The 14,182-nt window shown below is 36.7% G+C and overlaps 4 long non-coding RNA genes across 4 annotated transcripts; 2 read left to right on the forward strand and 2 right to left on the reverse strand.

Moving 5' to 3' along the window:
* Positions 1-9: 9 nt before the first annotated feature.
* LOC142225715 (uncharacterized) lies at positions 10-997 on the forward strand. Its single transcript, XR_012719377.1, has 3 exons — positions 10-413; positions 478-583; positions 649-997. It is a non-coding gene; the product is annotated as an uncharacterized LOC142225715 (long non-coding RNA).
* Positions 998-8,356: 7,359 nt separating this feature from the next.
* Positions 8,357-8,793, reverse strand: LOC142225716 (uncharacterized). The gene is made up of 2 exons (XR_012719378.1): positions 8,634-8,793; positions 8,357-8,566 (listed from the first exon to the last, which is right to left on the reverse strand). It is a non-coding gene; the product is annotated as an uncharacterized LOC142225716 (long non-coding RNA).
* Positions 8,794-10,583: 1,790 nt separating this feature from the next.
* Positions 10,584-11,953, reverse strand: LOC142225717 (uncharacterized). The gene is made up of 4 exons (XR_012719379.1): positions 11,623-11,953; positions 11,340-11,505; positions 11,170-11,275; positions 10,584-11,104 (listed from the first exon to the last, which is right to left on the reverse strand). It is a non-coding gene; the product is annotated as an uncharacterized LOC142225717 (long non-coding RNA).
* A 1,495-nt stretch (positions 11,954-13,448) lies between these two features.
* LOC142225719 (uncharacterized) lies at positions 13,449-13,799 on the forward strand. The gene is made up of 2 exons (XR_012719380.1): positions 13,449-13,543; positions 13,611-13,799. It is a non-coding gene; the product is annotated as an uncharacterized LOC142225719 (long non-coding RNA).
* Positions 13,800-14,182: the final 383 nt, after the last annotated feature.

A 14,182-nucleotide genomic window follows, 5' to 3' on the forward strand; every position in this document is an offset into this window, starting at 1 on the left:
ACTTCGATCACAAAATTGTGTCGTATGTAGATACGTTCACAATAGGTCTGTTTGCGTACTTTTTCCAGTAAAAATACCCAATAAACACAGGATGAGCGTTTTTCAAATGCAACAACTTTTCAGTTTGAGGGTAAATATAATTTTCAACATAAATTCAACTTGACTTGAAATAGCTCATCTTCAATACATCTTCAAATTGTTTGCGAATTACTTCCAATTTGCCAAAATGTTGACGAAATCTTTGAAAAGGTGTTGAAGATAATATGAGAAAACTTTGACAAAACACTACCCTAAAATGCAACGAAAAACCATGTGGTTTTCAATACTTATTTGTGCAACGAAGTTCGTGGTCAATTGCAAGAAATAAAAAATGAAACATTTTAGACAAATAACCAAATAGTTTATAAAAATAGGTAAGTGAAAATAAAAAATGAAACAAAACTTTGAGGAAGTCACTAAATGTATATCTCTTTGCAGAAAACTAAAATTAAGGATTCTACGTTCTTGAAAACATAAAAAAGCAGACCAATGAAAAAATGGTGGACAATTAACTGGAACTGCTTCAAATAGTTTATAATAATTGGTACGTCAATATGAAAAATTAAATCAACACTTTAAAGAAGTCACTAAATTTAAATCTCTTTGCAGAAAACTAAAATCTTTGGATGCTACATTCTTGCAAACAATAAGAAGCTGACCAATGAAAAATGAGTGGCTCATCGACAAGAAAAAGTTTCCAGAAACATTACAAGTGCAACCAATTAAAATTGTTAAAAACAACAAATTGTAGAACTCAACAACTTCTGGATGAAAATGTGCATCACATCGTCAGTTTAATTCATATACTATTATCAGTTTAAAATGGATATTTTGTGAATTCCTTCTGCTGGAAATTAATTCTAACACGCGGTCCAGTACGTTCCTAATTTCAAATTGCCCGCATGTTAATAAAAGGAATGAACCAAAAGGAAGGAAATCGAATTATCAATGCAAAAGTGTTTACATATAATGTTTAAGATATTTAAAGTTTTGTTATTTGTTTTTTTGTTCTTATTTGTTGATATTGTTACGTTTTTATATTTAGGCGTTTTTAATTACCCGACAATTAAAACACAGTTCTTTTGAATAACGACAATCTACAATTTATTTACTTTGACTTCACACTTTACAATTCGTTCACACTGAAGTTATTCGTTTGACGCTTTAATTAAGACTGACTCGTTAGCAGCATGCGAGCGCTTTTATATATGACGGTGTGGCAATACGAGAACATTCTGGTAGCACTACAATATTCTGGCAACGCCAGAACATTCTTAGACAATGCTAGAAGGATCTACGACCATTAAGATGTTCATCTGGTGGCTGCCAAACACATACACACTCACATAGATATACGCTCGCATTACTACAAGAACAAAAACAATGACAATATACAATGAGATGAAATGAGAATGCAAAATAACAAAGCAAAGGGGTTGTTATCAAAGAGAGTGAGAACTTACATGAAAATAAGCAAACAAAAGAACATAAACGAAATTCAGGAAAATACTAGAAATGAATAGATGATTCCAACAAGTGATAGCGAAATTTTATCGTTACAATTTGAAATTTTAAATTAACGGAAACTAATTTAAATAAACTTATATCTATAATTATTAAATTCGTAACACTGCCTCCCGCTTAAGCCTGTTCGTCCCGAACAGGCACAGAACCTGTTCCGTAAGGAGCCAATCGTTCCAGATGTACAACTTTCATCTTTGATCTAGGGCTGTCGTCCTTCTGAATCCGGTATACAACATCATTGATCTTCTTGATGACTTTGTATGGGCCTTCCCACTGTGTTTGCAGTTTAGGACACAATCCTTTCTTTCGTTGCGGGTTAAATAGCAGAACCAATTCTTCTTCTTGGAAGCCCTCTGTATTTACAGAACGATCGTATCTCGCCTTCATTCTGTTGCTGACCATTTTTATTTTGTTGCGCACTGATTCGTGAACTTCACCGAAAGTGTTTGGGATGTCGTTTCTGTTTTCTTCCATGGCGAGCTCATTAGGTTTAGCGCCGAATATCAGATCGCCAGGCAACTTCAACTCAGTTCCGAATAGAACATTGGCCGGTGTTCGAGAGGTGGAATCATGAATGGCAGATCTATACGACAGCAAAAACTTTGGTATATGCTCGTCCCAGTCCCTCTGGCCGTTGTCCACTACTTTTCGAAGATGTTCCTCCAGAGTGCGATTAAACCTTTCTACCATGCCATCGGATTGTGGATGTAATGGCGTAGTCCTCGTTTTCTTGATACCAAGGGATTCACACATCTCTTTGAATATGGCCGATTCAAAATTTCTTCCCTGGTCTGAGTGAATCTCGGACGGCACACCGTAGCGACATATCCAGTTTTTGTTGACCACATCCACAATCGTTTTTGCCTCTTGGTTTGGAATTGCATACACCTCCGGCCATTTGCTGAAGTAATCCATGACCACAAGGACATAACGGTTTCCAGAATCACTTACTGGGAAAGGGCCTGCCACGTCCATTGCTATTCTTTCAAACGGGGCTCCTGGTCTATATTCTTGCATAGGACCTCGACTTTTCCTTGTTGGACCTTTCGCCTTCATGCACTTCTCGCAATTGGCTACCCATTCAGCAATTGATTTCTGGCATCCAACCCAGTAGAATCGTTGCTTCACTTTCTCGGCGGTTTTGGTTATTCCCAGATGACCTCCACTGGGACCATTATGGAACTCCGCCAAAACGTCTCTTATTTTGGAATCTGGTACGATGATCAAATTTCGGCTGCTCTTGCCATCTTCGCTTTCCCATTTACGTTGCAGGGATCCATTAACTAGAACTAAACTATCCCATTGAGCCCAGTATGATTTCATAAGTGGACTTTCGGCTGCGATGTCTTTCTTACTGGGCTTCTTGTTCTCTTCCTTTGCCGAAATAATTTTGTTCAAAATGGGATCTTTACGTTGTTCTGTAGGCCAGTCCACCCCAGATTCGATGTGTAACAGCCGAATATCAACAATCTCCTCCTTATGTTCAGCTTTCGAGCAGTGCTTGCATTCTATACTGCAAGGTCGACGTGACAAAGCGTCAGCGTTACCGTGTTTTCCACCTTTTCTATGCTCGATACTGAAATCATAGCTTTGGAGCCTCTCGATCCAGCGTGCCAGTTGAGCTTCCGGATTCTTGAATTGGAGCAACCATCGTAGAGCTGAGTGATCAGTCCTGAGCAAGAAGTGTTGTCCATACAAATATTTATGATAATGTTTTACACCCTCTATGACGGCTAGCAGCTCTCGTCGCGTTACACAGTAGTTCTTTTCGGGCTTGGACAACGTTCGGCTGAAATATCCGATGACCTTCTCCATGCCGTCTATCTGTTGGGATAGCACACCTCCAATACCATGCGCGCTAGCATCTGTATCCAAAACAAATTTTTCGCCCGGAATAGGATACGCTAGAACAGGAGCTGAACATAAAAGTTCTTTTAAATGTTGGAATGAATCCTCCTGTTCGTCGCTCCACTGGAACTTCTGACCTTTTTGCGTCAATTTGTGGAGACTAGCGGCGATGCTGGCGAAGTTTGGGACGAATCGTCGGTAATATGTACATAACCCAAGGAAACTTCTTAATTCGTGGAGATTTCGGGGTCGTGGCCAATCTCTGACAGCTTGGATTTTGTCTTCATCGGTGGATATGCCCTCTGCAGTCACATGATGACCCAGGTATTTAACTTCCCGCTGGAAAAGGGAGCATTTCTTTGCGTTAAGGCGTAGACCAGCGGCTGACAATTGCTGGATAACGTCTTTCAAGTTCTTAAGGTGCTCGTCAAATGTTTTGCCCATCACTATGATGTCGTCCAAGTATATCAAGCACGACTTCCAGTGCAACCCCTTCAGTACCCGCTCCATCAATCTTTCGAAGGTAGCCGGAGCGTTGCAGAGCCCGAACGGCATTACATTGAATTGCCAGAGACCGCCATTAACGCCAAAAGCTGTCTTTTCCTTGTCTTTCTCGGCGATCTCTACTTGCCAATATCCACTCTGCAAATCAAGCGTAGAAAACCATGTTGTTCCGGCTAGTGTGTCCAACGTGTCATCAATGCGTGGAAGCGGATAACTGTCCTTTTTGGTGACATCATTCAGTTTTCTGTAATCCACGCAGAATCGGGTACTTCCATCTTTCTTTTTGACCAGCACAACTGGGGAACACCAAGGACTTGATGATGGCTCGATCACTCCACTCTCCGCCATTTCCTTTATGAGCTTTTGAACTTCGTCTCTTTTTGCCAGGGGAACACTTCGTGGTGCCTGTTTTATGGGCCTTTCTTCTGCGGTTTTAATTTCATGTTTCACTACAGATGTTCTTCCTTGATTTCCCTTTTCAGAAGCAAAAGCAGAGGCGTTTTTCCACAACAATTGCTTGGCTTTATTTCTCTCTGACGGCGATAGATGACGTGTCCAAGCCTCGAAATACCCTTCTAGATGTTTTCTCACTGCTCCATGTGTCTTTGATGAGGTGCCTTCCAAATTGACTATTGCCTCGGCTGGTGTACATTTTCCAATATCAGAAAATTTTACGATTTGCTCATGATTGTCAGACAAGTTCAAGACACGAACTGGTATTAGTCTCTCTTCGTTCGTTGTTACCAGGGCACTTGCTATCAAGATGTTGTTGCTTTTGTTTTCTGCTGGTTCAACAACCCACAATTGGCCGACTTCACAATCTCCATTCATAGAAACCCATATAATTGCTTCGGCATTCGGTGGTATAGACTCCGACTGGCTCGTTGTCAAACGTCTGACAGGTGTATTCCCGTCGTATCCCACGTTTACCGTTATTTCGGCATCGCACCATGTCATTACACGACGCTTCATATCCAAATTGAGACCAAAAGCAATCATGAAATCCGCTCCAATTATAACTTCGTCTACTATATCTGCCACAATGAAATCATAAGTAACGGATTTGTTAGCAATAGTTAATTTTACGGTGACCTTTCCATATACGGTTGCGGGTTCCCCTGTAGCCGTGCGTAGCTTGACTCCAATCAGTGGTGTAACTTTTCCTTTTACTAAATCAGATCTAATGATAGACTTTGATGCACCAGTATCCAACGTCAAAGTACGCTTGTCGCCATTAATAACACCCGCAATAGTTAAATTGTTATTTTTCTGTTGAACTATTGCTATGGAGATGGTGGGGCCATCGACTGTGGGAGCCAGCTCTTGCCCCGCTGAACTAGCTCGATTTAGTTTAAAGGTGACTCACTTGACTGTGGGGTCACCTTCTTATGGCTATTGTTTAATGGAGATGGTGATGTGGACCTTGACCGTTTGCGTCGTGCTTTGCATTCTCGAGCTAGATGTCCCGGCTTATCACAGTTATAGCATTTGATCCGGGATTTATTTGCCTCTTGCTTCATTTCTTGCATTGCCTGCTTAACGGCTTCTTTCACTGAATCAATCACGGAATTTGATTCGTCATTCTCGGTCTCCACCTTACGTACTTTGTGAATTTGAGGACGTGCTAGTACCCTCGCTGTCTCTTGTGTAAGGGCAAATGTTACAGTTTCCACAAATGTAGCTTTTTGTGACGCATATGTTGCACATTTTATGTCTGGGTCTCGAATGCCATTCACAAAGGTCTCAATTTTGATGCGGTCCACAAGTGGGTGACTCTCTCCTGGGTATGCCAACAGCACCAACCGCTCAACTTCTGTTGCAAAATCTTGTAGAGTCTCATTTGATTTCTGGACCCTTCCTCTTAATTCCATTCTGAAGATGTCTTGCTTATGTTCTCCACCGTACTTGCGTTGTAGCGCAGCTATTACTTCCTTATAGTTATTTCTGGAAGTTGGGATACTTTGTATTACATCGGCAGCATTACCCTTCAATGCCAACAGAAGTTCAATAGCTCTGTCGTTGTCATTCCACATGTTTCTGGATGCCACCGTCTCAAATTGGAATTTGAAAACATCAAATGAAGATGAACCATCAAAAACAGGAGTTTTGATTTTTGGGCCCTCGATTACGCGCAGTGGACCACCTTTCATTTCTAGTTCTGACATTTTTTTCTCAAGGTGTAGAAATTTTTCATCGTGAACCACAAATTTCTTATCCAATTCCACAATTTGACTTTCAATGTGGTCTACGCGTTTCTCCATACCTTCCGAAAGATGTTGTAACTTTTCATTAAGAATTCTAGAATTTTCGTCAAATTTCTCCACCAAAAGAAGAGAATTTTCTTCCATCATTTTTCTAGAATTTTCTTGCATTTTTAGAGCGTTTTCTTCCAGCAATTTTCTAGAATTTTCTTCCATTTTTAGAGAATTTGCTTCCAGTTTTCTAGAATTCTCTTCCATCATTTTGCTCAAAACATTGAGCATTGAGGTGTAATCCACAACACTTGAAGCCACAGATGGATTTTCTACACTGCTGGTATTGACGAGTATTGATTCGTCAATGTCCTCCTTATAATCAAACTCATGCGTCGCAATGTCCATATTACGCCGTTCAAACTCTTCCAGTAGACGCTTTTGAAGCTGGGCCTTATTGCCTGTTGTCGGCAGCTCCAGTTTGCTCAATTCCTTTTTTAAGTCTTCCACACGAAGCTCATTAAACTTCATTGTAGATTTTTTTTTCGTTATTTCACTTCCGACACCAATTGTTACGTTTTTATATTTAGGCGTTTTTAATTACCCGACAATTAAAACACAGTTCTTTTGAATAACGACAATCTACAATTTATTTACTTTGACTTCACACTTTACAATTCGTTCACACTGAAGTTATTCGTTTGACGCTTTAATTAAGACTGACTCGTTAGCAGCATGCGAGCGCTTTTATATATGACGGTGTGGCAATACGAGAACATTCTGGTAGCACTACAATATTCTGGCAACGCCAGAACATTCTTAGACAATGCTAGAAGGATCTACGACCATTAAGATGTTCATCTGGTGGCTGCCAAACACATACACACTCACATAGATATACGCTCGCATTACTACAAGAACAAAAACAATGACAATATACAATGAGATGAAATGAGAATGCAAAATAACAAAGCAAAGGGGTTGTTATCAAAGAGAGTGAGAACTTACATGAAAATAAGCAAACAAAAGAACATAAACGAAATTCAGGAAAATACTAGAAATGAATAGATGATTCCAACAAGTGATAGCGAAATTTTATCGTTACAATTTGAAATTTTAAATTAACGGAAACTAATTTAAATAAACTTATATCTATAATTATTAAATTCGTAACAATATGTTTAATAAGATTATTATTTATCAATTGGTATTGTAGTGTATTATGTAGTGCAGTGTATTATTATATATTTTATTTTGATGAAAATGAATAAATTATACAAAATTCATAGAATTTTGGCTTTGACTTTCAGTGGGGATATCATTCATACAAATTTAGGTTGAAAAGTATTTGCAACGATGTTAATTTTGAATTTGACTCGCATCGAAAATTGTTTGACAAATTATTGAGTAGCGATGCATTTCAATTTGAGGATAACACTTGAGATATTATTGCTAATGTGTTGAATTTCACTGTTGAGGGTAATGTCTGTTTTTTGTTGAGAACGCGATTTTCTCAACAATTTCTCAACTTGAATATTACCCTAATCCTTTGAAAAAATGTTTGAAAAATTGTTGAAATTTAGCATTTTTCAAACGTTTGTGTTTATTGGGTACCCAATAAACACAAACGTTTGAAAAATGCTAAATTTCAACAATTTTTCAAACATTTTTTCAAAGGATTAGGGTAAAATTCAAGTTGAGAAATTGTTGAGAAAATCGCGTTCTCAACAAAAAACAGACATTACCCTCAACAGTGAAATTCAACACATTAGCAATAATATCTCAAGTGTTATCCTCAAATTGAAATGCATCGCTACTCAATGATTTGTCAAACAATTTTCGATCCGAGTCAAATTCAAAATTAACATCGTTGCAAATACTTTTCAGCCTATATTTGTATGAATGATATCCCCACTTCAAATTGAAAGTCAAAGCCAAAATTCTATGAATTTTGTATAATTTATTCATTTTCACCAAAATAAAATATATAATAACCCTGCCAACATTTTTTGAATTTGGGGGCGCTTCTGAGAATCCCCACTACGTCGAAAACAGTCGTATACGATATCCAAAACTCCTCGGAAAAGCGCCGTCACTATTGAGAAGTTGTACCACGCCAAGTTACTACAAAAAAGTATCGCATGAGTGCAATTATTAGGAGCCCTTATGGATACATTTAGAAGGACGCCAATAAGAGCCCCTTCAAACAATCAGACCAAGTGGATTTTAAGATAGTTGTAAAAGAATCATTGTGGTCAAGTAAAACACGATTGTTTAGATGTTTATTAATTTTATGAAACATTTATAAATTCTCATAAATATAACATTTATACGACTACCACATCACATTTAACACATTTTTATGCATTAATAAGAGATTGATGTTGAGTTACAAGTTGTAAGTTAAATGTTGTAGCGTCTATCAGCCAATACTTTTATTCCCAATGGATTCAGCGTGTCTGGAAAAATATTTGAAAAACTATCACTTTATTCCATTTGGAAAGTCAAAAATTGTTCACCATATACCTTTCACAATTTTAAGCGTAATATCTATGTTTTCAGAACTTTATTTTCGTTTTTATTTAAATAAAATATAACAAGCTGGTTGCGCTTGGCGTTTCACAAAAAATAAAATGGCTCTTCTAACAGTAGTGATGGCAAAATACTTTCATGTACATTTTGTACTTTTTGATATGCTTCCCCCATCACAGTTCGCGATGGTTGTGGTGACATTTACGAGTCTATGGTAGCGATGAGGATGAAATGGAACTTTGAAATGCTGGCAGGGAATACACTACACTACATAATACACTACAATACCAATTGATAAATAATAATCTTATTAAACATATCAACAAATAAGAACCAAAAACAAACAACAAAACTTTAACGGCCATTTTCATGTAGCTCCGTTAAGCTTTAACTGCCAGTTAACAGAAAGTAAATTGCAAATATCTTCTCTCCGGTTAACTTTAACGAACAAATTTTCAGTAGTTAAGTTCCTAACTGGCATATGGGAATATATAGACAAGATGACAGCTATGTCCATAATACGGTTTAAAAGTTCGTTAGTTAACGGAGCACTACCGGAGCTTCATGAAAATGAGGGTAAATATCTTAAACATTATTAGTAAACACTTTTGCATTGATAATTCGATTTCCTTCCTTTTGGTGTCATAAAACAGAATTAAAATTTGTTAACATGCGGGCAATTTGAAATTAGGAACGTACTGGACCGCGTGTTAGAATTGATTTCCAGCAGAAGGAATTCACAAAATATCCATTTTAAACTGATAATAGCATATGAATTAAACTGACGATGTGATACACATTTTCATCCAGAAGTTGTTGATTTCAACCATTTTATTGTTTTTAACAATTTTAATTGGTTGCACTTGTAATGTTTCTTGAAACTTTTTCTTGTCGATAAGCCACTCATTTTTCATTGGTCAGCTTCTTATTGTTTGCAAGAATGTAGCATCTAAAGATTTTAGTTTTCTGCAAAGAGATTTAAATTTAGTGACTTCTCTAAAGTGTTGATTTAATTTTTCATATTGACGTACCAGTTATTATAAACTATTTGAAGCAGTTCCAGTTAATTGTCCACCATTTTTTCATCGGTCAGCTTTTTAATGTTTTCAAGAACGTAGAATCCATAATTTTAGTTTTCTGCAAAGAGATATACATTTAGTGACTTCCTTAAAGTTTTATTTAATTTTTTTATTTTCACTTACCTATTTTTATAAACTATTTGGTTATTTGTCTAAAATTTTCCATTTTTTTATTTCTTGCAATTGACCACGAACTTCGTTGCACAAATAAGTATTGAAAACCACATGATTTTTTCGTTGCATTTTAGGGTAGTGTTTTGTCAAAGTTTTCTCATATTATCTTCAACACCTTTTCAAAGATTTCGTCAACATTTTGGCAAATTGGAAGTAATTCGCAAACAATTTGAAGATGTATTGAAGATGAGCTATTTCAAGTCAAGTTGAATTTATGTTGAAAATTATATTTACCCTCAAACTGAAAAGTTGTTTTATTTGAAAAACGCTCATCCTGTGTTTATTGGGTATCCATTAAAGTACGCGAAAGAAATCCAGCAAAAATTCGCATATTCCAAATTGAAGATTATAAAACATTAAAAACAGAAAACGAATACTGATTTTTAAACTTCCAAATGTAGTTGCGGAACATATACATTCCCAATAAACACAAACGTTAGAAAAATTCTAAATTTCAACAATGTTTCAAACATTTTTTCAAAGGATTAGGGTAATATTCAAGTTGAGAAATTGTTGAGAAAATCGCGTTCTCAACAAAAAACAGACATTACCCTCAACAGTGAAATTCAACACATTAGCAATAATATCTCAAGTGTTATCCTCAAATTGAAATGTATCGCTACTCAATAATTTGTCAAACAATTTTCGATGCGATGATATCCCCACATCAAATTGAAAGTCAAAGCCAAAATTCTATGAATTTTGTATAATTTATTCATTTTCATCAAAATAAAATATATAATAATACACTACACTACATAATACACTACAATACCAATTGATAAATAATAATCTTATTAAACATATCAACAAACAAGAACAAAAAAAAAACAAACAACAAAACTTTAAATATCTTAAACATTATTAGTAAACACTTTTGCATTGATAATTCGATTTCCTTCCTTTTGGTTCCTTCCTTTTATTAACATGCGGGCAATTTGAAATTAGGAACGTACTGGACCGCGTGTTATAATTGATTTCCAGCAGAAGGAATTCACAAAATATCCATTTAAACTATATGAATTAAACGGACGATGTGATGCATATTTTCATCCAGAAGTTGTTGATTTCAACAATTTGTTGTTTATAACAATTTTAATTGGTTGCACTTGTAATGTTTCTGGAAACTTTTTCTTGCCGACAAGCCACTCATTTTTCATTGGTCAGCTTCTTATTGTTTGCAAGAATGTAGCATCCAAAGATTTTAGTTTTCTGCAAAGAGATTTAAAGTTAGTGACTTCTTTAAAGTGTTGATTTAATTTTTCATATTGACGTACCAATTATTATAAACTATTTGAAGCAGTTCCAGTTAATTGTCCACCATTTTTTCATTGGTCAGCTTTTTAATGTTTTCAAGAACGTAGAATCCAAAATTTTAGTTTTCTGCAAAGAGATATACATTTAGTGACTTCCTTAAAGTTTTATTTCATTTTTTATTTTCACTTACCTATTTTTATAAACTATTTGGTTATTTGTCTAAAATTTTCCATTTTTTTATTTCTTGCAATTGACCACGAACTTCTTTGCACAAAGAAGTATTGAAAACCACATGGTTTTTTCGTTGCATTTTAGGGTAGTGTTTTGTCAAAGTTTTCTCATATTATCTTCAACACCTTTTCAAAGATTTCGTCAACATTTTGGCAGATTGGAAGTAATTCGCAAACAATTTAAAGATGTATTGAAGATGAGCTATTTCAAGTCAAGTTGAATTTGTTGAAAATTATATTTACCCTCAAACTGAAAAGTTGTTGCATTTGAAAAACGCTCATCCTGTGTTTATTGGGTTGGGATTGTACTGGTGCTTTGTTTGTTATCAACAACCAGCTGGCAACGTATGCTATGGTTTGAAACAGAGAGTATTAAGAAAACAAGAGAATGAAACTGTCAAGCGGAACTGCGACAGTAGGTGGCAGTCATGGGTGCATGTTTATGGGATCGATAACACATTTACCGATTATTTAGTCATCGCCGACAAGTCGTATCGATCCGTTATCATTTATCATTTCGATAATTCTGATGAATCCGGGTTTTCAACAGCACAGTTTCTTGTTCCTCTAGAGTTCGGTAAGACTTTACAGGAATATTTTTGTTTTCATTTATAATTATGATTATTTAACGAAAAGTAATCGCGAAAATAAAATGGATTTCAAGTTCAAAACGGAACATAGTACACACGTTTATATTGAACTGTGTTAATGAAGTAATCGCGAAAATTAACGCGGAAAGTTAACATAGTACTGACCTTTAGATGATTTCGATCCCACGGCGGCGTGTTCTGTGTACCGGATTGACCCAATTGACCCCATCCATTGGCCAGCGGCTGCCACATCAGTGTACGTGTTGTTTCGTCCATCTTTTTGTGTTGGAGAAGGTGCATCCCGAGGAGCCTTCTCCGTTTGCTGTTAGTCCGAGCCGGGATAGAGGAGAACCCCGAACCATGGTATTGTTCAGTCTGCCGAAACCTGATCCACCACCGTTCGGTTTCGGTCAGGTGTAACCGGTGCTTGGAGTGGGTGCATTACCGGAACTGCTCTGGCTTAAGGCCGGTACTATGTTCATTCTTGCGAAAAATTTTTATAGAAACCATTATTTCGCACATAAAAAGCGGTGTTTATTTAGGTAACTTGGAGCGCTATTTTACAGGGAGCGATATTGAATTAAGTTGGTGGTTGCTGCTTGTTATTACAAAATAAACATTTTATTTTCCTTGGGCAATTGATCTGCTACTCCTTTGATCCTTTGTATAGTTTCGGAACAAAAATATAATCCGTGTTTGTGTTATAAACCCACACAAATAGTTTTAATAAATAAATTATTTCTTAATTCACATTGCAAATGGCGCCATGCTATAAACGTCAGTTTTTCAACTCGACAAAAACAAAGTACCACAAATGGAAAAATTTCGCTAGTTTTTCGCATTTTTTAATTTTGTATGGAGTTTCAACGCGAAAACCGAACAGAGTACCGGCCTTTAAATATCGCTGGGGGAGTATAGTCATACTGACTACGTGGCAGGATGTTGTGCCAGCGATAGCAGCAGTGGGTCGTCTGACTATGCGACCCCCCGACATCTCCCGTACAACAATATTCTCCCAATATTGTTGTTCCAGTTCCGGATAGTGCATCGTTTTTGCCATTTAATTGCAATGGGCTCCGAGGTAAGATTAGCGAAATCGTGGACTTTATGAATCGGAAAAGAATAAGGATCGGGGCAATCCAGGAGACTAAGCTGAATTCCACCTGCAGCCTACGCCATTGTGATGGATACAATGTGCTTCGAAAGGATCGCACAAGAAGTGTAGGTGGTGGCCCGGCTTTCATAATACACCGTTCCGTGCAGTATAGATCTATCACACTTGTGTCAGACACTAGTGACCCATAAACGGAATGTACCCTGCCATCATTTCAAAGTTCCATTTCATCCTCATCGCTACCACAGACTCGTAAATGTTACCGCAACCATCGCAAACTGTGATGGGGGAAGCATATCAAAAAGTACAAAATGTACATGAAAGTATTTTGCCATCACTACTGTTAGAAGAGCCATTTTATTTTTTGTGAACCAAGCGCAACCAGCTTGTTATATTTTATTTAAATAAAAACGAAAATAAAGTTCTGAAAACATAGATATTACGCTTAAAATTGTGAAAGGTATATGGTGAACAATTTTTGACTTTCCAAATAGAATAAAGTGATCGTTTTTCAAATATTTTTCCAGGCACGCTGTCTCCATCGAAAATAAACAAACTGGCTGATAGACGCTGCAATATGTAACTTGCTACTTAAAACCCAACATCATTCTTTTATTAATGCAAAAAATTATGTTAAATGTGATGAGATAAACCGAAAAATGTTATATTTATAAGAAATTATAAATGTTTAATCAAATCAGTAATCATCTACACAATCGTGTTTTACTTGACCACAATTATTCTTCTACAAATACCTTAAAATTCACTTTTTCTGATAGTTTGCAGGGGTTCTTATTGGCGTCCTTCGAAATTGATCTAAATAGGCACCTAATAATTGCACTGATGATAAACTTTTTCGTAGTAACTTTGCGTGGTACAACTTCTCAATAGTGACGGCGCTTTTCCGACGAGTTTTTGATGTCGTATAGGATTGTTTTCGACGTAGTGGGGATTCTCAGAAGCGCCCGCAAATTCAAAAAATGTTGGCAGGGTATGGGGGTAGCAATCAAGTCTGGGGCTGCCGAGATAGAGCTATACAATGTGTATATACCGCCGGTTGGTATCTGTGCTCCAGGTTATTGCCCAAACATTGAGTGGC

This window comes from Haematobia irritans, chromosome 2, assembly GCF_050003625.1.
Source record: "Haematobia irritans isolate KBUSLIRL chromosome 2, ASM5000362v1, whole genome shotgun sequence".
Lineage (NCBI taxonomy): Eukaryota > Metazoa > Arthropoda > Insecta > Diptera > Muscidae > Haematobia > Haematobia irritans.